This window comes from Bos grunniens, chromosome 3 (assembly GCF_055505025.1).
Source record: "Bos grunniens cultivar Pamir isolate PY7600 chromosome 3, Bosgru_T2T1.0, whole genome shotgun sequence".
NCBI lineage: Eukaryota > Metazoa > Chordata > Mammalia > Artiodactyla > Bovidae > Bos > Bos grunniens.
In genome coordinates this window covers 66104144-66130052 of record NC_141167.1, presented here as the reverse complement: position 1 = coordinate 66130052, position 25909 = coordinate 66104144, and the positions used below count along the sequence as shown (strand labels likewise).

At 38.7% G+C, this 25909-nt stretch overlaps 1 long non-coding RNA gene across 8 annotated transcripts in view; it reads left to right on the top strand.

Annotated features, from left to right (window-relative positions):
* LOC147375741 (uncharacterized) overlaps positions 1-25909 on the top strand; it is a 629781-nt gene that overhangs the window by 44905 nt on the left and 558967 nt on the right. For 7 of the 8 annotated variants that reach the window (XR_015160409.1, XR_015160408.1, XR_015160411.1 and 4 more), the window contains one exon: positions 280-307. The exons of the other annotated variant lie outside the window; for it this stretch is intronic. This is a non-coding gene — a long non-coding RNA (uncharacterized LOC147375741). The remainder of the gene's footprint in view (positions 1-279; positions 308-25909) is intronic. 8 annotated transcript variants of the gene reach the window in all.

Sequence of the window (25909 nt, the reverse complement as noted above, 5' to 3'; positions counted from 1 at the left end):
CAAAAACAATCTGATAAAGTTAGTGCCTTTAATAAGTATCATTACTTAAACCTGGTAAAGTCTTAGACCAGTCTCTTTGTTGTTTGGGAAGCAAAATAAAAGGTATCTCCCTCTCAGGTGGGAGATTGCTGAGAATATTTGAGAGTCTTGTTACTGTTTTCTTTTTAATTGATTTTTTTATTTGGAGTATAATTACTTTACAATGTTTTGTTAGTTTCTATTGTACAACTGCATGAATTGACTATTTGTATTCATGTATCCTCTCCCCTACCCCTCTAGGTCATCAGGCAACAGCAAGCTGAGCAAGGTGAGCTCCCTGTGCTACACAGCAGCTACCAACTAGTTACCTCTTTCGCACATGGTAGTGTGTATGCGCCAATGCTACTTTCTCAGTTTGTCCTCCCTCCTTCCTCTGCTGTGTCCACAAGTCTGTTTTCTATGTTTGTATCTCTGTTCCTGTCCTGCAAATAGGTCCGTCAGTACCATTTTTCTAGATTCCATATCTGATACTGTTTTGATGTGTTGGTGGCAGTGGCAGTGGGTTGATGATGGACAAAAACAGCATGGTATAATGCAAGTTTGTGGCATTTTTAGCTGAGCCTGTCACACAAAAGATTTTTGGATGGTGTGTATCCACTGATCCTATGGCCTCAATAACCCTGCGATTCTCAGTTATTTGAAGTGAGTGCTGTTGAGAAGCAACATATGCTTCTTCTCCTCCATGCAGAGAAACGAAATTTGGAGGTTCACTGAAAGAGAAAACATAGTTTCCTATGGCAGTTTATCTCCAAGAATGAACAATTTCCTGGGATCGTGATAATAGTTGCTAAAACCTCACTGAGAAAGACAATTCCAATGCCCAAATTTGGGCTTAGATCATGTTGCGGCTGGCTCAGTAGAGTGGCAAGGGACCATCAGTCTGCTTTGGAGAGAAGTATCATACTTGGGAATCGTGTGGATGTAGCTTCCCTTTACTGATACTGGATATAATGAAAGAGTCCTAGGGTCTTTCAGAGGGAGTATACCATTCACATAACACAGCACTGTGTAACTCTCGTGAATTTTTTTTTTTAATGCTGTTTAAACTTCCTTTCATTACAACCTGCATAAAATGGAAAATATGTTAGAGGCTGTTGAGGAGGTTTGTAAATGCTTTATAAATAACAGCAATGTGACCCAAGTCATGTGCACTTAGGTTTTTTGTAAACATTGAAGGCCAGTTATGAATACTTCAACTCATTAAAACCCTTCTGTTTTAATTTCCTGGCTAAGACAACTTTGGTATTCCAGGATTTAGCCAGCCACAGATTCAACAACTGAGAAGCCAGTTTTCCAGAAATTCTAGCTTTGATTTGATTATTTCAAGGAATAGCAATAATCAGAAATATCAGGCCTTACAGAAGAACCAACAGCACAGAGTATAGTGTGGAGCTGTTGTACAAGATACAAGTGGTGAATCTGTGAATTCAGAATTAGTGAGTTGCCCAGGACTCCATTTAGTTCTCTTGCTTTATTATTGTAAATTGTTGGAATATGAAATTAGGATCAAGCTATGTTACAAAATCAACAGTTAAGTATATGAAAAGGTCACTACCTCAGGAAGTCAGGAGACCTGAGTCTTAGTCCCAGGAAATAATTATTAATTATAATCTTCATTTGTGAGCAATTATTATCTTACTACATGTGGGGCATCTTTTCTAGCCTATATAATAATTTAATCTGGAAGATACTATACCATGTTCAATTTGAAGAAAGAATTGCAGAGAGATTAAATGACTTTCCCAAGATCACTAAGTTAGTAAAGACAGAGTTAAAATTCAGACTCAAGAGTGTCCCCTGAGGCTGTGTCTCTGCTGAATGCTCCATATTCTTTCCTTTGTCTGAAAGCTCCATGTTCTTTCCTTGCATCTTTGTCTTTCCTTCAGCTGTTTCTTTTTTGGAATGAATACCCTTCTTGCTCATCTCAGTCTGTGTGACTTTTTATTTGAAAGCTCATTCTTTAGGCCCGACTCCGGTCTAGTATTTTTAGGAAGACCTCCAGGAACATTCCCATCCATTGGTCTCTCCAAAGTACAACCTCCTGGCCCTTCCTACCATGCTGCTCACTTGGCACCTGCTCGTATCTCTCATGCGATCCTCATGGTTTCTGTTATCTCCCATCTATTGTGAATCACATTTCAGTGTGATGCTTCTCTCTCTCTTCTCTGTCTCTCATTTATAAATTTGGAAGATACTGGGAAACAAAGCACAGGAAAAATACCGGGTATTCTACTACCTCAAATTAGCAAAATTTACCATTTAAAAATACTGGCTTCAAATACTCTTCTGTAAATAAAGAAATAACACCTGACCAATCAAATTGATGTTTACATTATACATTTTCCAATCCTACTCACCTCCTCCGAGAGGGAGGTAACCACTAATCTGAATTGGGTACCTAATCTCTAAGTCTAGATTTTTAATTTTTTGTTACACATTCTTATATTTGTGAATATATAATGCCGTTTTGTAATATTTTGGTAAGAGAACATAGTGTAATTACTGCATTAGTGTGTGTTTGGTCGTGTCCGACTCTTTGCGACCCCATGAACTGGAGCCTGCAGGTCTCCTCCGTCCATGGGATTCCAGGCAAGAATACTGAAGTGGGTTGCCATTTTCTCCTCTGGGGATATTCTTAACCCAGAGATCAAATCCACATCTCCTGTGCTTCTGTGCTGGCAGGCAGATTCTTCTACCACTGAGCCACCTGAGAAGCCCAATGAATGCATATGTCTTTTGAAAATCTGTGTTTTTAACTCAATATTTTAAAAAAATTGTCACATTAACACATTTAAATCTAGTTTATTCATTTAAATTGTAGCATTCCATGTAATAATCCTAAATGTCTTATTTATCTAGTCCTCTTTTTACAGACACTAGCGTTCTGATGATTAAGTTACAAAAGTTAGAAAACTTTTTTAGTGAATTGGTTTTTCTTTTTATATTAGACTAAATTCTCTAACTAAAGGACTGTGGATTATGCTTCTTTGTGTTTAGCACTCTAACTACAAATCAATAGACATTCAAATGAATGAATTTTGATGAAAATATCTGAGTTAACTGAAGTTATTCAACTTTGAGAAGTACTTAGAAATGCGTTTAAATGTACTTGGCAAGTCAATGCTGACTTATGACTGGACAGCAAAAATTCTATATCCACTTCTTACTAGGTCATCTCTGTGATGATCTTGAAGAAATCTAATTGCCCTTGAATATTTGACCTTTAATGTGTCAACATAAACATTTTGTCAGCCTGGCTTCATGGAGATATGGTTAACTGTGCTCGACAGAGATAATAATTTTCTTTAGAAATGTTAAAGGCCATGATCTCCTTCTTCAGACTTATATCTTCTCTTCTGACCCATTTGCTTTCTGAATGTTGTCTAGATGGATCACATCCAATAATTGGGAGAGAGGTGTGAGGTCGGGAGGTAGGGATTGTTGCAAAGAAGGAATGAATGTGTGCCTATGATGTCTTAGAACAATGTCTGCCACATCGTTAAGCTTAAATAGCTGTTACAGCAGAAAGTGAGGTAGTTATTTTATAGCCTTTATCTTAAGTCACTAAGCATGGGTACAGAAATCTTCATGTCTCTTCAGCCCAAGATTGTAATTTATTCTGACGATTCTGATTGGTTACAGTCAAGGGCTTCCACAACAGGAAGACGTGAGCTCCAGAGACCCTCTATCCATGAGTGGCATCAAATGATAAAGAAGAGGCAGCAGGATTGAGCATTGATTGAATAATTAGAATGAGACTGTATTAGGCTTATTATTTCATGTGTAACTCCCCAAGATGTTGGTTATAACCTGATTGCCATAGGAACAGTCCTACCTATTCGTTGTCCAGTGATCTATTGATTTACCATGCATTTAATAAGTACTTGAAATACCTCAATGAACAAAAAGAACAAGATTCCTACTTTTCTGTGGTCTGCATTCTAGCATGGCAAGACAGAAAATAAGCACAAATATATTAGGTAAATTATATAGAACATTGGAAGGTGATAACTGCTGTGGAAAAAGAAAGATAGTTCCAGGTAAGGGGGATCAGGAATGTTTGATCAAGTAGTATGGTCAAGGGAGGATTTATTGAACAGATGAGAACTGAGCAAAGACTTAAAGGAGGTGAGGGAACTGACCATGCAGATACCTGCAGGCAGAAGAAGAACCAGCACCAAGCCTATACCTGTCATGCTTGAGGTAAGAAGGCTTGTGTGACTGGAGTGGAGTGAGCAAGGGAGAAGGTTGTAGAAGATGAATTCAGAGGAGTGATGGGGAGCCAGACCATGTTAGGCCTGTAGGCCATTGTGAAAACTTTAATGATCTAAAGAAGAGCTTGAGTTAGTGTTCTAAAAGGCCACTCTGACTTCCTTATTGAGAACAGATTTTCAGTGGCAAGGCTAGAAGCAGGGAGAACTGTTAGAAAGTGACTGCAGTTGCAGGTCAGAGATGGCCATAGAGATAAGAAGTAGTTCAATTCGGACATGTTTTAATTCTAGGGCTAATATCCTAGAGTAGCAGTCCCCAACCTTTTTGGCACCAGAGACTGGTTTTGTGGAAGGCACTTTTTCCACAAACTGGGGAGGAAGTGATGGTTTGGGGATGATTCAAACACACTGCATTTGTTGTGCACTTTATTTCTGTTAATATTACATCACCTCCACCTCAGATCATCAGGCATTAAATCCCAAGGTTGGAGACCCCTGTCCTAGAGGATTAGAAGTAGAGTGTGAGAGAAATAAAGAGGCCAAGAGTGCCCCAAAGACATTTTTTTTTTTTTTTAACAGATGTAGCTTCTAAAAGCTGAAATGATTGGATTAGGTTTGGATAAGAACATTAGAGATTTTTTTTTTTAGAGGTCTATTGATCATCTGGAGATACAAGTTTTGAAAACTTGTTCAGGAAACAAGTCTTGGCTGAAGATACAAATTTGTTCTTTTTTTTTGCATATAGATGGAATTTAAAGCTATGATATTGTATAAGATGACCAGAGAAGTGAGTGCACCAAGAAAAGAGGACCAATAACTCAATGTTTGAGAGGCTCAACATTAGGGGATCTGGTGAAGGAAAAAAAAAACACTGAGAGAGGCTGACCAGTGATGTAAGTGGAGAAATGAGTGAGTTTGTGGATGCCCTGTGGAGAAAGTGTTAAGCAGTGTGATAAAATAAATCAGTGCTAATGATTGGCCAAGTAAGACGAGGAGTAACAGTTTACTGAGCTCTAACTCTGTGAAAGTCATTTGCTGAGCTTGATGAGAGCAGTCTGTGGGAGTGAAAGGCTGCTTGGAGTGGGTAAAGGGAGTACATTGGAGACAGCAAGTAGACTGGTGGTCAAAACTAGTGGTGGTCTTACATAGAATTTGATACCTTTCTTCTTAAGTACTCCTCTGTTGGCCCAATAATGTGCCCAAAGAACCAAAGTTAGAATTTCCTTACTTCCCTTTAGGAGTATCTCTGTATTCAACCACTGAAAATGTAAATATCCTGAAATTGGTATCTCAGAATTATTAAACATTGTGGTATGCACCTGTCTGTTTGCACTGGATCCCTGCAGTGACAATGAAATTGTAGAATTTCAAAACTGGAAAGGATCTTAGATGTAGCATAGTTCAACCCTATTAACAATGGTTTTAATATATATAAGGGAAGTGACTTCCTCAAGGTCACATACTTCTCAGATGACAGAGCTGAGGCTAGAATCCAGGGCTTCTGTTCTAGTGCCTTTCAACTGCATAATATTTTCTCTTGGATTTGATTCAACATGTACACAGGACAAGAAAATACTTGAGGAGATGCTATGTAAATGTCAGTCAAGTGAAAGAAAGAAAGTGAATGAGTTAATAGATGAGCAAAGACAAGACAATGTTTGAAATGTATGGGAAAACCTGTTGAGAATCCAACAGGCTGATGACTGGAGATTTGCTCTCAGGTGCAAAAGGGGACGGAGAAGGCAATGGCACCCCACTCCAGTACTCTTGCCTGGAAAATCCCATGGATGGAGGAGCCTGGTAGGCTGCAGTCCATGGGGTGGCGAAGAGTCGGACATGACTGAGCGACTTGACTTTCACTTTTCACTTTCATGCATTGGAGAAGGAAATGGCAACCCAGTCCAGTATTCTTGCTTGGAGAATCCCAGGGACAGGGGAGCCTGATGGGCTGCCATCTATGGGGTCGCACAGAGTCAGACACGACTGAAGTGACTTAGCAGCAGCAGCAGCAGCAAAAGGGGAAAGTCAGGGTGAGAAACTATGAAAACTGAAGGAGAAATAAGTGAGAACTGCGATTGCATTGTGAGTAGTTTTTAACTTGAAAGCATCAGTGATGTTTAAAAATTGTTTTAAAAGTAAGTGCAAACTGTTAGTGAAGGTTAATGGAAGGGACTGAAGGGAGAAGCTTTTTGCTAATGAGAGCTGGAATGATGACATTTTTTAATATCCTTGCTGACAACTACTGACTTGGTGGCAGCAGGTTTACAATTCCCTGAAAATAACCAGATATAAGAGGTTTCAACTTGCTGGAACTCTTATTATATGCTTGAGTGACTCTTGGAACAAAAGAAAGCTGTGCATGATTGTTTAGCAAAGTATAGGATAAACAAAGCATATGTTTTCTAACATCTACTGACTATGTAATCTGATAGTCTTGTTATATTGGTCTCTGCTCATTTTAAGGTTATGTGAGGAAGATGACTTTAGTGGTTCAGTACATAAATAAATGATGTTAAGACTCCACTTTAACTTATGCCCCTCCATTTTTCATATGTATTTGCTGTTTTTCTTTCAGGAAGGAAAATGCACATTACTTGTTCTCCTGGAAACCTTCCATGTCCTTTTCAAATGCTTTCCCTTTCTCTTTTGAAAGATCCCCCTCACACTGCATAAATAGAAATGTCCCTGAAATTCATTTGATTTCATGGATGGTAGCGTACTCATTTCAAATATCTTTGGGAGAACCAGATAAAATAGCTACACTAGCCTGCATTGCCTGATTTAGTGCTAGGGACTGTGGAGAACTGGATGGCTGGGGGAAATTGTAATGGGAAACTCAAGTTAGTTTTCACTTTAAGTTCAGCACCTTGAATCCAGTGGAGTTGAGGGTAGTCAAAAGTTATTACTATCTGATTTGACTGTTCACAGTTCCAAATGAAATAAGTGAGTTGTGCCTCTGTTTTGCTGGTAGTAAGGAAAATGTTTCTATCACCTTGGTGCTAAATGGCAATTCTTGAGCAGTGTCAGCAGAGAACTGGCTGGAAAAGGTGACTTGTTCTTTCTTTCTTGCAGCCATTACTTTGTCAGGGAGAAGGCATATTGGTGAAGCAGTTGGGGCACTCTTACATTTCTGTTTATCAGGCTGCATCTATTCTTGGGAGAAAAAGAAGCCATCCATTTCCAAAGCTGTCAATCTGGTAACCCCAGCCACCACTAAAAGCCACTTCAATTTATTTCTTTGCTTGTTTACACTTTGCAGAGAGTTTATTGTAAAGATATATTAACCAGTAAGATGCCTTTACGATAAATTGCACTCCACTTTTTGGGAAGAGATGGCAACTTTTGTAAAGGTGCCAAGGTTTTTTAAAAATTATTATTTATTTATTTGGCTCCTCTGGGTCTTTGCTGTTGCACATGAGCTTTCCCTAATTGCAGTATATGGGCTCTCATTGCGGTGGTTTCTCTTGTGGAGCATGGGCTCTGGAGCATGGGTTCAGTAGTTGTGGCACATAGGCTTAGTTGTGCTGTGGCATCTTCCTGGACTAGGGGTTGAACCCATGTCTCCTGCATTGGAAGGCAGATTCTCAATCACTGGACACTGGGGAAGTCTGTCATGGGTGTTTTAAGTAGGAGAAAAAAGTAGTGTTAACACTGAGTGAAGCATCATTGTCTGGATCTCCATCATTCTTTTTATTTCTATTCGTATGAAGTTTTCATCTCGTATTTACTCTCCTTCTGACCAGCTTCCTTCCTTTCATATCTAACTTTGTTTCTACTTATTTACTCTTTATTTGCTTTAGAAAAATATTTACCTATTAATTTGGCTGCTTTGGGTCTTAGTTGCAGCACGTGGAATCTTTGTTGCATCGTGTGAATCTTTCATTGCAGTGAACAGATTCTCCAGTTGTGGCGCTCGGGCTCAGTGATTGTGGCACTAAGGCTTAGCTGCTTTCATTGCGTGTGCTTTTTATTTCCCTTATCAGGGATCCAACCCATGTTCCCTGCATTGCAAGGTGGATTCTTAACCACTGGACCACCTGGAAGTCCCTTGCTTTACTTAAACATTTTTTGTTTTGTTTCTGCTCCCCTGATTTTTCCCACCTACAAAGAAGAAGCAGACATTCATATAATAATATTGGATCTTTCCCTCTGTGTTTCATCATAAGCAGGGTGGGCTAGCATTCCCAGTGCAAGGATATAACCCTTGATCTTACCAGCTAAGATTAGTTGATTTCCCATGGTTTCAAGCTGTTTACATATAGTTCCAAGGGAAACTGAGTAGGGCCAGTTTCCCTTGGCAACCAACCTTAAGCTTGAGGCCAAGAGGAAAATGACAACGTTTAGTCCTTTTTTCTCTGCAAACACAGAAATCATTCACATTAAGTCTTATAACTTAAGTTTAAGTAAGCCCTTGACAGTGATTCTAGGCACAGACAATATTCTGAGGTCTGACTGAGCCATATCTCCAGCCTAGAGTATTACTAGTGTAGGAAATTCATGGATGAGAACCACTGAGAAAGTATGACTGTTCCTTAAGAATTATGGATAATGTGGTCAATAACCAATTTCTCCCTTTGTCAAGTGGAACAATGTAAAATTATATAAATAAGGTCTTGTGTGCTTTGGCGAACACTTTTGAGTCTGCTACTTTAAAAATGATGGATAAATTTTAAAATGGCACAAATATATTTAGGTGACTTTAACAGTTGAATGCTGAGCAGTAATTATATATCAAGCTTGGAATCACCAAACAGAAATACAGTCTTGTCTCTTGTTTGTGTAGTCAGATTTACTTGAAATTCTGAAGCATCTTACAAGTGATTGGGAAATGGCTACATGTTTTACATAAGAGAACCCTAAAATGGGCCATATTCAGGCTTACTTAGCTTGATTTATTTTATTTATCTAAACCTTTATTTAGATTTTATTTTGGTTCTTAGAAAAGTTCTGAAGAATTTTGTTTCTGCTATTAATTATTGCTTTCTTGTGTCATTGAATACACTTACTAAACTTAGAAACTAAGGGCCACATAACATGGTTGTGACATTGAAATCCATTCACTGTTTCATCCCTTGGGGCTCCAAAGCACCATCTGGCAGAGATTAGTTTCTTTAATGCCCCCTGAATGAGTCTCAACCCTAGGATTAATGCCCCTGCATGGAAAGTTTTTAAACTTTGCTTCAACATTGACATCTTCTGGGCTGTAGGCTTCCATTTAATATTTGCTTTCTCCAGTTGCTCCAAAATGTGTATCCCCTATATTAATATTTTCAGTCATTAAGTTCTCATTTCAAGGACTATTGCCCCTAGCCCAGCTTAATCTACTTTTTTTTTTTAATGAGTAATTACAGCATTTCATTACCTTTTCATTTTCATAATCTTCATTACCCCTACCATAGTTTGGTCTCAGGTCAAACAACAGGGAGGGAACACAGCCCTGCCCATTAACAGAAAATTGGATTAAAGAGTTACTGAGCATGGCCCCACTCATCAGAACAAGACCCAGTTTCCCCTACAGTCAGTCTCTCCCATCAGGAAACTTCCATAAGCCTCTTGTCCTTATCCATCATAGGTTCAGACAAAATGAAAACCACAATCACAGAAAACTAATCAAACTGATCGCATGGACCATAGCCTTGTCTAACTCAATGAAACTATGAGCCATGCCCTTTAGGGCCACCCAAAATGGACGGGTCATAGTGGAGAGTTCTGACAAAATGTGGCTCACTGGAGAAGGGAATGGCAAACCACTTCAGTATATTTGCCTTGAGAACCCCATGAACAGTATGAAAAGGCAAAAAGATAGGACACTGAAAGATGAACTCCCCAGGTCGGTAGGTGCCCAATATGCTACTGGAGAAGAGTGGAAAAATGGTTCCAGATAGAATGAAGAGACAGAGCCAAAGGGAAAACAACACCCAGTTGTGGATGTGACTGGTGGTAGAAGTAAAGTCTAATGCTGTAAAGAACAATATTGTATGGGAACCTGGAATGTTAGGTCCATGAATCAAGGAAAATTGGAAGTGGTCAAGCAGGAGATGGTAAGAGTGAACATTGACAATTTAGGAATCAGTGAACTAAACTGGACTGGAATGGGAGAATTTAACTCAGATGACCATTATATCTACTACTGTGGGCAGGAATCCCTTAGAAGAAATGGAGTAGCCATCACAGTCAATAAAAAAGTCTGAAATGCAGTACTTGGATGCAATCTCAAAAACGACAGAATGATCTCTGTTTGTTTCCAAGGCAAACTGTTCAATATTATGGTAATCCAAGTCTATGCCCCAACCAATAATGCTGAAGAAGCTGAAGTTGAACGGTTCTGTGAAGATCTATAAGATCTTCTAGAACTAGCACCCCAAAAGGATGTCCTTTTCATTATAGGGGACTGGAATGCAAAAGTAGGAAGTCAAGACACAGCTGGAGTAACAGGCAAATTTGGCCTTGGAGTACAAAATGAAACAGGGCAAAGGCTAACAGCATTTTGCCAAGAGAATGCACTGGTCATAGCAAACACCTTCTTCCAACAACACAAGACAAAACTCTACACATGGACATCACCAGATGGTCAATACCGAAATCAGATTTATTATATTCTTTACAGCCAAAGATGGAGAAGCTCTATTCAGTCAGCAAAAGTAAGACAGGGAGCTGACTGTGGCTCAGATCATGAACTCCTTATTGCCAAATTCAGACTTAAATTGAAGAAAATAGGGGAAACCAGTAGATCATTCAGGTATGACCTAAATCAAATCCCTTACAATCATACAGTGGAAGTGACAAATAGATTCAAGGGATTAAATATGATAGATAGAGTGCCTGAAGAACTATGGATGGAAGTTCGTGACATTGTACAGTAGAGAGGGATCAAGACTATCCCCAAGAAAAAGAAATGCAAAAAGGCAAAATGGTTGTCTGAGGAAGACTTACAAATAGCTGAGAAAAGAAGAGAAGGGAAAGGCAAAGGAGGAAAGGAAAGATATACCCATTCAAATGCAGAGTTCCAAAGAACAGCAAAAAGAGACAAGAAAGACTTCATCAGTGATCAATGCAAAGAAATAGAGGAAAAGAATAGAATGGGAAATACTAGAGATCTCTTCAAGAAAATTAGAGATACTAAGGGATATTTAAGAGTATCTCTTAATACTATATAGATAAGACGTGGCTCAGAGGTTAAAGAGTCTGCCTGCAATGCGAGAGACCTGGGTTTGATCCCTGGGTTGGGAAGATTCCCTGGAGAAGGAAATGGCAACCCACTCCAGTATTCTTGCCTGGAGAATCCCATGGATGCAGGAGCCTGGTGGGCTACAGTCCATGGGGTCTCAAAGAGTTGGACACGACTAAGCGACTTTACTTCACTTTCACTTAATACTATATATAATGTCTCTTATATACTAAGAAATACTAAGGATATTTCATGCAAAGATGACCACAATAAAGGACAAAAACGATATGGACCTAACAGAAGCAGAAGATATTAAGAAGAGATGGCAACAATATACAGAAGAACTATACAAAAAAGATCTTCATGACCCAGATAACCATGATGGTGTGATTACTCACCTATAGCCAGACATCCTGAAATGCGAAGTCAAGTGGGCCTTAGGAAGCATCACTATGAACAAAGCTAGTGGAGATGATGGAATTCCAGTTGAGCTATTTCAAATCCTGAAAGATGATGCTGTGAAAGTGTTGCACTCATTATGCCAGCAAATTTGGAATACTCAGCAGTGGCCACAGGACTGGAAAATGTCCATTTTCATTCCAATCCCAAAGGAAGGCAATGCCAAAGAATGCTCAAACTACCACACAGTTGCACTCATCTCAAACTCTAGCAAAGTAATGTTCAAAATTCTTCAAGCCAGGCTTCAACAGTATGTGAACCAAGAACTTACAGATGTTCAAGCTGGATTTAGAAAAGGCAACCAGAGATGAAGTTGTCAACATCCATTGGATCATCAAAAAAGCAAGAGCATTCCAGAGAGACATCTGCTTTTGCTTTATTGACTACACCAAAGCTTTTGACTGTGTGGATCACAACAAATGTGGAAAATTCTTCAAGAGATGGGAATACCAGACCAGCTGACCTGCCTCTTGAGAAATGCAGGTCAAGAAACAACAGAACCGGACATGGAACAATGGACTGGTTTCAAATCGGGAAAGGAGTACATCAGGGCTGTGAATTGTCACCCTGTTTATTTAACTTACATGCAGAGTACATATGCGAAATGCTAGGCTGGATGAACCACAAACTGGAATCAAGATTGCTGGGAGAAACATCAATAACATCAGATACGTAGATGATAGCACCCTTATGGCAGAAAGCAAAGAGGAACCGAAGAGCCTTTTAATGAAAATGAAAGAGGAAAGTGAAAAAGCTGGCTTAAAACTCAATATTCAAACAAGAAAGGTTATGGCATCTGGTCCCATCACTTCATGGCAAATAGATGGGGAAACAATGGAAACAGTGGCAGACTATTTTCTTGGGCTCCAAAATCACTGCAGATGGTGATTGCAGCCATGAAATTAAAAGACGCTTATTCCTTGGAAGAAAAGCTATGACCAACCTAGATAGCGTATTAGAAAGCAGAGACATTCCTTTGCCGACAAAGGTCTGTCTAGTGAAAGCTATGGATTTTTCCTGTAGTCATGTACGGATATAAGAGTCGGACTATAAAGAAAGGTCAGTGCTGAAGAATTGATGCTTTTGAACTGTGGTGTTGGAGAAGACTCTTGAGATTCCCTTGGACTGCAAGGAGATCCAACCAGTAAATCCTAAAGGAAATCAGTCCTGAATATTCATTGGAAGGACTGATGCTAAAGCTGAAACTCCCATACTTTGGCCACATGATACGAACTGCCTCATTGGAAAAGACCTTGATGCTGGGAAAGATTGAAGGCAGGAGGATAAAGGGATGACAGAGGATGAAATGGTTGGATGAAATGCATTACTGACTCAATGGACATGAGTTTGAGCAAGCTCCAGGAGTTGGTGGTTGAAGGGAAGCCTGGTGTGCTACAGCCCATGGTGTTGCAAAGAGTTGTACACACTGAGTGACTGAACTGCAATGAACTGGACTATGCTGTACTTAGTTGCTTCAGTCGTGTCTGACTCTCTGTGACCCCATGGATTGCAGTTTGCCAGGCTCCTCTGTCCATGGGGATTCTCCAGGCAAGAATTCTGGAGTGGGTCACCATGCCCTCCTCCAGGGGATCTTCCCAACCCAGTGATCCAACCCAGGTCTCCCGCATTGTAGGCAGATTCCCCACCAGCTGAGCCACCAGGGAAGTCCAACCATTAAATAAAATTACACGTCCTTAGATTTACTGAATAGTCTATGTCCTCTATGATAAAAACAAAACAAAACAAAGCAAAAACTCTCAGATGCCAAAATGGTATCATGTGAAATATTTGTCAGACACCCTACTTCATACTCAGCCCACCATAGTTCTGATTGCATGTTAATTTGTTCAGAGAACATTTAGTGAATCAGGGAATAAACTGGGCATCATTTTTTAAAGCAAACCTCAGCTCAGAAATATAATTAGGTGCCAAAATACATTTCTTCTAAATTTCTCCTAATTTTCCTGTAAATGTGACTCTTTTTTTCTTTCCTCATCCCTTTTTTTGAACCACGATGTTAATTTTTGACCTATTATTGTGAGTTGAGTAAGAATTCCAATGAGAAGAATTCAGCATGAGAAGAATGTGTTCAACATCTTTTATTCATTTAATGCAATATTTGATGCACTGGATTTTAAAAACTTCAGTGAATAAATGTAAATTCTATCTAAAAAAAAATCAAGAAATCAAAGACCATTTTCAGTATTTCTTCCATGATTTAAGAATTTAAAAAATGCTCATAATAACTTGGTTGGGCTTCCCAGGTAGCACTAGTGGTAAAGAACCTGCCCGCCAGTGCAGAAGATGTAAAGTGCTGCGGGTTTGATCCCTAGATCGAGAAGATCCCCTGGAGGAAGGCATGGCAACCCTCTCAAGTATTCTTGCATGGAGAATCCCCTAGACGGATGAACCTGGCAAGCTCTAGTCCATAGTGTCACAAAGAGCTGGGCATGACTGAAGCGACTTCACACACACACACACACACACTAACTTGGTTAGTAGTGCTGAAGTGAGAAAGCAGTAGAGGAAAAGTTCTGAAAGTAACTTTAGTTTGGTGCAAAGAACACAAGCTTTAGGAGGTTTTGGGAGAATGAATCACGTTTGGATATCTGTGGTATCAAAGCACTATATTAGGTATTTTACATCAGTGTATCAACCCTCTGATGAAGATGGAATTAATCCTATTTAGTAAAAATTAAACTGAAGCTTGTAGAGGTTAAATTGTTTGCCCAGGGTCACAGAGCTAATAAGTAGCAGGATTGAAATTTAAACCTAAGTTTGATTCCAATTGTTGTTGTTTAGTTGCTAAGTCATGTCCGATTCCTTTGCAACCCCATGGACTATAACCTGCCAGGCTCCTCCATCCATGGGATTTCCTAGGCAAAAATACTGGAGTGGGTTGCCATTTTCTTCTCCAGAGGATCTTCCCGATCCAGGGATCAAACCAATGTCTCCTGCGTTGCAGATGAATTCTTTACCACTGAGCTACCTGGGAAGCCCTTGATTCTAATACCCATGCTTATTTTACTGTATTTAATATATACAGTATATTTTCTGTATATAATCAGAACTATATAATAATTTTCATGGGAATCAGCTAGACACAGGTTTACTCCAATCTTCCAAACCCACTTAATACCTGTTTAGCCTGATGAATTTCTCTATATATGGATACTGAGTTAAGAAGAATAGCTTTTAATAATAGATATTTAATATTCTGTATACTTTACCAACCCTGGAGACTGAAATGGCAATCTAATATTCTTGCCTGGGAAATCTCACAGACAGAGGAGCCAGGCAGGCTACAGCCTATAGGGTTGCAAAGAGTCAGACAACTGATGTGACAGACCACACATGCACACCTTACCAGAGGAAGCTCCTAAAAAATTTGGCTAGCGTATGCCAGACTCAGAAAATTGCAGAAATTATACATTAGAATAATTCCCAATGGTCTCACCAAGAGCTAAAAACAAAATAAATGTCATATACAGTTCTACCTTTTCCTATATTGACTCTGCCTGGAGTTGACTCAACTCTCTTCCTCTGATTTCTGCCATCCAAAGTCATAATGTGCTATGTAAGTGATAGGGAGGTCTGTGAGTGACCACCTTAGAGAATCTTTCTTTCTTCCATGAATGGCTGTGAACTCACAATGAGGTCATCATTAGTGAATAAAGTCATTTGGCCAAAAAGTTAGTTTGGGTTTTCCTGTAAGATGTAGTGGAACAACCTGAACAAACATTTTGGCCAGTCCAGTGCCTAGGCACCACACTTTACCAAGATCATCAGATCAGATCAGATCAGATCAGTTGCTCAGTCGTATCCGACTCTTTGCGACCCCATGAATCACAGCACGCCAGTCCTCCCTGTCCATCACCAACTCCCAGAGTTCACTCAGACTCACGTCCATCGAGTCAGTGATGCCATCCAGCCATCTCATCCTCTGTTGTGCCCTTCTCCTCCTGCGCCCAATCCCTCCCAGCATCAGAGTCTTTTCCAGTGAGTCAGCTCTTCACATGAGGTGGCCAAAGTACTGGAGTTTCAGCTTCAGCATCATTCCCTCCAAAGAAATCCCAGGGCTGATCTCCTTCAGAATGGACTGGTTGGATCTCCTTGCAGTCCAAGGGACTCTCAAGAGTCTTCTCCAACACCACAGTTCAAAAGCATCAATTCTTCGGCGCTCAGCCTTCTTCACAGTCCAACTCTCACATCCATACATGACCACAGGAAAAACCATAGCCTTGACTAGACGAACCTTTGTTGGCAAAGTAATGTTTCTGCTTTTCAATATGCTATCTAGTTTGGTCATAACTTTCCTTCCAAGGAGTAAGCGTCTTTTAATTTCATGGCTGCAGTCACCATCTGTAGTGATTTTGGAGCCCAGAAAAATTAAGTCTGACACTGTTTCCACTGTTTCCCCATCTATTTGCCATGAAGTGATGGGACCAGATGCCATGATCTTCATTTTCTGAATGTTGAGCTTTAAGCCAACTTTTTCACTCTCCACTTTCACTTTCATCAAGAGGCTTTTGAGTTCCTCTTCACTTTCTGCTATAAGGGTGGTGTCATCTGCATATCTGAGGTTATTGATATTTCTCCCGGCAATCTTGATTCCAGCTTGTGTTTCTTCCAGTCCAGCGTTTCTCATGATGTACTCTGCATATAAGTTAAATAAACAGGGTGACAGTATACAGCCTTGACCTACTCCTTTTCCTATTTGGAACCGGTTTGTTGTTCCATGTCCAGTTCTAACTGTTGCTTCCTGACCTGCATACAAATTTCTCAAGAGGCAGGTCAGGTGGTCTGGTATTCCCATCTCTTTCACAATTTTCCACAGTTTATTGTGATCCACACAGTCAAAGGGTTTGGCATAGTCAATAAAGCAGAAATAGATGTTTTTCTGGAACTTTCTTGCTTTTTCCATGATCCAGAGGATGTTGGCCATTTGATCTCTGGTTCCTCTGCTTTTTCTAAAACCAGTTTGAACATCATGAAGTTCACGGTTCATATATTACTGAAGCCTGCCTTGGAGAATTTTGAACATTACTTTACTAGCGTGTGAGATAAGTGCAACTGTGTGGTAGTATGAGCATTCTTTGGCATTGCCTTTCTTTGGGATTGGAATGAAAACTGACCTTTTCCAGTCCTGTGGCCACTGCTGAGTTTTCCAAATTTGCTGGCATATTGAGTGCAGCACTTTCACAGCATCATCTTTCAGGATTTGGAATAGCTCAACTGGAATTCCATCACCTCCACTAGCTTTGTTCATAGTGATGCTTTCTAAGGCCCACTTGACTTCACATTCCAGGATGTCTGGCTCTAGGTCAGTGATCACACCATCATGATTATCTGGGTTGTGAAGATCTTTTTTGTACAGTTCTTCTGTGTATTTTTGCTAAGATCATGGAACAGTATAAATTAAACTTGCTGCAAACTTTGGAGAAATCAAGTTAAGGTTACAGTACTATGTTGGGAGCACTAGATAATCTCTTTTTGGGCTTGGCTAGTGTTTGCTCACTTCCTGACTTTATATTTAATCTGAAAAATTTTTGAGAACAAAGTTCTTAGCAGCTCCTTCTATGGGACTCTTCTCTGTGAAGTCTAGGGAAGTCAAAAAGAATACCACTTCTGTGGTTCTGGATACTTAAGATACCTGGTTGAGATTTTGATTTAGTCAAAATGTCAGTCTGTTTTGAGGTTCCATTTTTGTTTAGGATTTTAATCAGCTTCATGCAAAAACATATGTGCCATCATGAACTTGGTTCCGAGATGTCCTACAGCATGTGGTAAGGAGTATACTTTTTTGTGTTTTCCTGTTGGTCTTCAGTTTCTTGTTTGCAAACAGAGGGATTTACACCACGTAAGTAGTTCTTAACCTTTTTAGGCCAGAAGCTCTTTTTAGAAACTGATGGAATCTATGGATAGTCTTCTCAGAAAAATGTGCGTAACTGCCATTTCAAGGGGTTGATATGCCACCTACAAGTTTCCTGGGAGCCCAAGAACCCCTGGTTGGAGAATCCCTGTATTAAATGATCCCTTGGTTTTTCACTTAAATATTCCATTATTTCACATTTTTCTGTGATGATTTGAGTGATTGTCATATTGCTAGTAAAAACAGGGCATGAACTACTTAAGTAGATTTAACTTTTGTAGCTACAAATGACAAAATGTCATCTGATAGTTCTCCCCCGCCCCCCCTTTTTTAAAGTCTTTCTGAACCCTGTCTGTTCTTTAGAATCACTTGGGGAGTTTTTAAAAATTTCAGTGCCTGGCCACTCCCTAAACCACTTAATCAGAATCTCTGGGGGTGAATTCCGGATATCAGTTTATTAAAGTTCCTCAGGTGGTTTCTTTGTGCAGCTAGGGTGAAAGTCAGTGTGTGGTAGGACTAAAACATCTTCAGAAGTTTCCAATAACGGGAATATCAACCACCAGCTGAAAATGAAAGGACGTTCCATTCTTTATCTGCTTTCAAGGGTTTAGTATTGAACACTGTATTTCTAGCTCAGAATAAAGGTTTGAAAACTCTTATGTGTAATCATGCCTCCCAATGTGTTGTCCTCTTTGGTACGCTGGCCAAGTGTTACTAATACTGAATGGCCTTCCTTGTACTGTTTATTGATGTGGGAAGAGCTCTATTAGTACATTCTCTGTTCTGCCACAAGCACACATTAGAAAAAAAGCTGTTTTCAACATAAGAACAATTACCATTGTGATATTCCAAACTGTGTGCAAATTGTTTTATTATAAACTCACTGTTGGTCCCTATTTAACTGGGAAATCATTTGCTCTAAATTTATCTAATTCTCTCTGCATGGCATTGACATTTGCTGGCACTGCCAGACTTGCTTCACTTATAAGAAAAAATTCCACGGAGAACAGGCAATGCTCTCATCTAACTGATTAATAATCTCTAGAGGATCTTTGAAGCCTTCTCACGTTAACTCTTCCTGCTCTCTTGCTAATTTTGGTTTTTCATTGAACTAAAAAACACAAACAATGGTTTTCAGGAAATGTAGCAGTAAAATCTTTCTTCATCAGACCAGTTCTCCAGAAAAAGAATGCTCACTGCCAAAGCTTGTAGATGAGAAATGAGATGTGTAATGAAATGTTTGTTTTCAAGAGTTTTACAAGTCAATTTGGGTTACTTCATCAGCCAAATTTTATTTATGTACTAGGCAACTATTACATGTTTTCAATTTGAAAAAAAATGTCCATCTTTGCTTTCCATAGCATCTACACTATATTCAAACCACTCTCCAATTTAATGCAGACAAAGACTTTCCAAGTCACCTGGTCTGTTTAAGTAATAGGAGTCCATTTAGAATGAACAGAGACAACCTGCATTATAGTGATTTCTCCCTTTATGGGTTTTGTAATTTTCCTACAAAGTTTTGGTGTTTGAGGATGATATTTTGAACACTGGATTTAACTACCTGAAAACCTATGACACAGAATATTCAGCAGCCATTTGTTAGCATGAAAGGACCTCTCTTAGTTGTGACTATATGCTTACTACTACTTTTCAGGATTAGGATATACTTCAGGAAGATATCTTGCTTTACATTCTTTTGTTATTTTCCTTATAAATGCTATTCAAATATAGAGCTAAGGGAAAAGTCAGATATGAATTCTGAGTCACTAAGGGGAACAATCTGAATGTAAATTTCATGGTACCATTGAAAACTGCAGATCTTGATTGTGACTCTTGCTAACACAAATATTGCCCCTGAGAAATGGGCACCCATTAATAATTACTATTCTAAGCACACAGAAGCACCTGAGAAATCTTTGCTTTAGCCATGGTATGTTTAACTACAAAGGGTGATGGCATATATATGTATGTGTAATTATTTCCTACATATGATGCATTTAAAAACTGGCTAAAATTTATGTTGTCTAGTCTTGATAGGAACTGAGAATAATTAAACAATTAAAACAAAAGGCAAACTAGTTTAATACTAGTGATTTGCCAAATGGCTCACTTTTGAATAGGTATCATTCACCAGAAAACAAAACGCTATTATTTGGGCTTTGGTTCCATCACAGTGCCTAGTAGGCTTTTAATATTAGAAATGGACAGAATAAAATGAATGAATGAAAGTATCTGGAATGTTTATTTGAACATGTGAACCAAATTTTTAATAGATGATCATATGTGCTTTCTTTAAAAATCTGTAAAATTTATATCAAACCTCATACTTTATTAAAAGTTTTCATGATTAAATTATTGCCCTGTCTACTCATGCTGCTTTTAATATTGCCTTTTCATGTAGCTATGGCAACCTCTTTGGTATCTATACCTCAGGTCCTTATCTCTCTTTCCACAATGGTCACTTCCCTCTGCATCATTCATAATGAAAATCATCTGAAGGCTCAGGCAGTCTTGGGATGGGATTATATTTTTAATGTCCTTTCTGTTATAGGCTGAGTTGCATACCTCTGAAATCCATATGTTGAAATCCTAACCTCTGGTACCTCAGTATGTGGCTGTATTTGGAGTCAGGGTCTTAAAAGATATGTGTGCTGTATGGATATGCTAAGTAGCTTCAGTCATGTACGACTCTTTGTGATGCTATGGACTGTAGCCCACCAGGCTCCTCTGTCCGTGGGATTCTCCAGGCAAGAATATTGGAGTGGGTTGCCTGGCCCTCTTCCAGGGTATCTTCCCTACCCAGGGGTTGAACCCTCGACTCTTACATCTCCTACATTGGCAGGCGGTTTCTTTACCACTAGCGCCACCTGGGAAGCCCATCTTTAAAGAGGTAATTAGGTTCAAATGAGATCCATCCTAAAGGAAATCAGTTCTGAATATTCATTGGAAGGACTGAGGCTGAAGCTGAAACTCCAATATTTTGGCCACCTAATGTGAAGAACTGACTCATTGGAAAAGACCCTGATACTGGGAAAGATTGAAGGATATGGTGGAGAAGGGGACAACAGAGGATGAGATGGTTGGATGGCATCACTGACTCAATGGATATGAGTTTGAGTAAGCTCTGGGAGTTGCTGATGGACAGGGAAGCCTGGCGTGCTGCAGTCCATGGGGTCGAAAAGAGCTGGACAAGACTGAGGGACTGAACTGGACTGAGATCATTAGGGATGGACCCAGATCCAATACAACTAGTATCCTTAAAGGAAGAGGAAATTCAGACACAGACACACACTGATGGAAGACCATGTGAAAACACAGGTCAAAAAATGGACACCTACAAGCTAAGGCGAGAGGTCTCAGAAGAAACCAACCCTTGATCTCGTTGCAGCCTCTGGAATTGTGAGAAAATAATTTTATGCTATTTAAGTTATCCAGCTTGTGGTATTTTGTTATGGCAACCTTAGCAAGCTAATACAACTCCCTTAATTTTCTAAATTGTTACTCTTCCTTTCCAAATATCCTTAGCCCTGGAAAGTTTGAGATACATCCTAAGCTTCACATTATATGCAAATCTTCAAGTTTGTTTGCTTCCTCTGCACCTCTTAGACCACATGAATCTGACCATGTGATTTTTTCCAGACTACCTCTTTCTCTGTTATTAACAGCTGTATATTTCCTAGTTTTTGCAACACATCAAATAGGAGATCTTTCAGAAAACTCCTATAAATCAAAATGGTATTTATCCTAGTTTTAGCTGTATCATCTGAAGAAGATTTTCCACCTGTGGCATGTACCCGTAGTATCATTTAAAATGCAACTTGGAGAGAAAACACCAATAAATCTAGATTGATTCACACTGTGAATATGCATAGATTTATACATTATTTTTTTTCTGCCTTATCAGCGTACCCATTCTGACACTCCATAGCAATGCAGAAATAGTCAGATACTGAAACAGAAACGATTGAAACTTTGTATTTGGCATGAGATCGAGTGTCCACTAAGATTCAATTTTAGGGTGTGAGAAATCAGGTTCAGCTTAGTGGAGTAGCAGCCACCCAAATGCTAGGAAGAGCTGAGGAAGCCCAGGGAAGCCTCTTTGTCTTCCAAATTGCTCCTCAACTCACAGTCAGGACTAGAAAGACTATTGCTGGAGAATCTATGTTTTATGTCAAGAAAATTTTCAATCATTAAAAACTTTAAAAAAGAAATTTTGCTTAGAGGAGCTGAGCAGTATTTGTCCTAGGATGGTAGGTGTGATGAAAGTGACTTTGTTTAAGATTATCTTTAGTTTGACAAATTTGAAAAACAAAGGAAACAATGTTTTTCTTTGGATAATGTTAGCAGCTACTTGAGATCATTCCCAAATTAAAGATGAAAAGCAGTAAGTCTCTGGGAATTTGGATGATAAACTTGGACCTAATGTGCCACTGAGTTTAAAGGGGAAAATATGATGATGGGCATGTCATGCTCTGTGCATTGAGTAAATTCTAAGGACTTCATGTGAGGGCAATGTGCACTCTGCACCATACAATCATACTTAATGAGAAATCATACTTTAATGTACAATTGTGAATGACATGATTACTCAGATAGTCTTGGAAGTCTGCAATTCATCATGTTTCTACAGAAAGAATATGCATGTACAGATATATTCCTTGTCATCCCATTCATCATAAATCTCTGTTAATAGGCACTTCTGATGTATTGATAATGAAAGGATGACTAGTGTTTCTAATACTGATACCAAGGCATGACAAAATTCTTAAATGTTTTTGAATCTTCACAGAGAATAAACTGTATTTCTCATGATCCAAATTTATTTTAATCATAGTATAATTCTCTGGAAAGTGGTAATTTGTATATGGTATGATACATGTGTTCAACACATCAAAAGGAAAATTAGAGACTTTGGACTCAAACCCCTGATTTATGTCACAGCTCTTCATTTGCTAGCCCTGTGATTTCAGAAGGGTTATGTAATATCACTTACTCTTGGTCTTTGTATCTGAAAAATGGCTAAACAATACCTACCTTACAGTGAGGTGAGGACTAAACGATATAAAAATACATTGGACCATGCTTTCTATTCACAGTTGTTTGAAAATGTTTAATTCCAGTCTCCCTGGTACAATACATTAATCAAAACACCCTATCGGCTGACCATGTCAGCTAAAGAATTTACCATTATGTTAACAGATTTAAGGGCTTGGAGAAAAGATGATAATGAGAATAGTAGGAGAGTGTGTTCCTGGTGGGTGGTGCTGCCTTTTACCTAGGCTTGTTTTCAGGGTGCTGGCTGCTGTGGCTTTAATTTGCAGGCTTATTTTCTTTAGGATAATGAATTTTTATTTAAATTTGGTGAATTTCCTTTGAGCTCCTTTTAAGTCATCTGAACACAGGAAACACTTTTTCATGCTTTTAGAGTTTTTCTGATTGACTTTGTTCTCCAAAAACGGCTGATTTTAATATTCTAAGTGATAGAAAGTGCCTTGACACGACTGAAGCAATTTAATTAGTAAATCCTGAAATTATAAAGGATTGGAAATCACACCCTCCATGCTTTTCATAAAACAGAATAGTGAAACTTCTGATAGGTGCATACCATTAGTTGAAAGAATTCTGTACCACCACATATGGAGAGAAATGAAGAAATTGAGAGAACTTTGCAAGAGCCCTACTAAGGGAATCACATGAATAGACAATTATGTGATCAGTATATTTCATGGATCAAAACTTCTGAGGCCATTATAATTTATATAAAATAGGTGTTGAGTATTTAATGATGCAAAGTAATTAAAACCACACGTGGACATTCAACATTTTAACAGGAAAATAGGACTAGAATAATTGTTTGGGGGCAGGAGGAGAAGGGGATGACAGAGGATGGGATGGCTGGATGGCATCACTGACTCGATGGACGTGAGTCTGGGTAAACTCTAGGAGTTGGTGATGGACAGGGAGGCCTGGTGTGCTGTGATTCAGGGGGTCACAAAGAGTCGGACACGACTGAGCGACTGAACTGAACTGAGTCTAATTTTTTAATTAGTTGACCTCAGAGTATCTTAATACTGGGGTAAGTAATGTACAAAGGACCATTAAATGTTGTAGCTAATAGGATTTTTAATGTCAGACTGTCCATCTCATAATAGTGTGTGAATTATTTCTAGTCAGTTTACTATGAGTACTCTGCTCTAGTATGTCATCACTAAACAGGGAACATTGCTATAACTGCTAGGCATAAACATAACAACATGTTCGACTGTAAAACTATCTACAGTATATAAATACTGATGCTGTACTCAAAAGCACCATCATTTTTTATTGCTTTGGTAATAGAGTGTTCCAGAGAGACATGTATATGGATGATTAGTGATTGGTGGATTTTGTGCTGGTACCTTCAAATGTTTAAGAGCAATCTTGATCACTAGCAGTTGGAGGAATCGAAGAGCAGCTGATTCCTCTTTATAAAGCAAATTACAGGGTCAACCTCTGCTAATGTTTTATCCTAAATCATAGAAATAAGAATATCAAGTACATTTCAAACATAGTAGATAAAATCAGGGTAGTATTATAGGAATTACAATGTAATTTATACTCATAATAGTTTACAAAAAATTTTGTTATTGGATAATCTACATATTTTTTCAGTGTTATTTTCAATGGTACTTCAAGTTAGTAATGAGCTATAGTTGTTTACAACATTTTTGAAAATGTAACTGAGGTTGATTTCTAGGTAAGCTGAAGAGAAATCTGGCAATCTGGCTTTGTTTTCACATATGAAACAACACTTGGAAGCTAAAAAGTTTAACCAGAGGAAATTAAGCATATGAATGGGGTTGACAATCAGAAGAAAATCATACTGGTGAGGATATGCTGTATTAGGTCTTGACTCAGTTCTCATCCGCTGTGGTATTTCCATAGTTTCATCTTTTGCACTAAATTGACTTTGTAAAATATGAGTATTTGGGGATGGAGAATCTTTCAGAGAAAGTCTGAAATGGGTGGATCAGTTCTAAGAGTTGAGTAAGGAGTATGAGTCACAATCCAACTCACTAGGATGTGGTGAGGTCAAGTAGACTTTTATGATATGCCTGCAGATAATCTTTTATGTTTCTGTTGTATGCTGATGAGGGCTGGTACATGATTTGCTCATTTGAAGGGTCATTTTTAGTGTCATCTGAGCATAAAATTCCTTTTAGCCATCATTTATGTTCAGAGGTGTCACATTCTCTACCCAGTCTCATAATATATGAAAATTATGACCCAATTACATTATTACTAATATTGGAAGAAGGCAACTTTTGTCCTGTTACCAATGTTTCAAGCTTTGATATCTTTCTGGTAATTGCTAAAAATCTCAGTTGTTGTCAAGATGTATAGGCCAACTACTTTGACTGTTCTTTGTAGGTAGTGAAGTTTTCCAAAATTGGCAAAATAATATGTGTCATTTTCCCAAATTTCAAAAAGAATATTGATTTTTTGGGGCAGAGTAGCAAATAATGCAGAAATCTTTTAAGCATATTGAATATAAGGCCACTATAGAACCTACCTCTAAATCACTGTATAAATTTTGGGAAACTCACATTGAGAATAAAGGGTTATAATCTGTGCATGCCATTATTAGAATCTTTGCTGTGAAATTAAATTCACTTTAACATATAGCTATAATTCCATTAATAAAGATTTGGGATGGCACATATGGTTTGCCTAGAGCTGGTTGTTTCATTTCTTTCTTTTTTATTTTTTTAAAGTTTGCAATGAGCCCTAAAGCCCTAATTTGCTTCAGCTGCTGTAAATTGGTTTTCAGTAATTTTCACATCTTCTTCAACTTGCATTGACATCTGTAAATATAAGGGAACATATTAAATCCTTAGTCATATTTGTGGAGCTCACGATCTGCTAGGAAGTTTGTGTCAAAGATATTTCTGGCATTATGCAACAGAAAACAAGATCCAAGTGGGAATAAACATTGTCCATTTAGGAAGAGATCAGTTTCAGAGAAATAGACTCTATTTTATGCACTACAGTGCAATTATGAGACATACGATGTTCCATGAAATGTCTTTATGTTGTTTTCTAGAGGCCTGAGGGCACTAAAATGACATGTAGGAAAAGAGAAGAGCATAGCCTCTTTGTGAGAACTCAGGGGCAGAG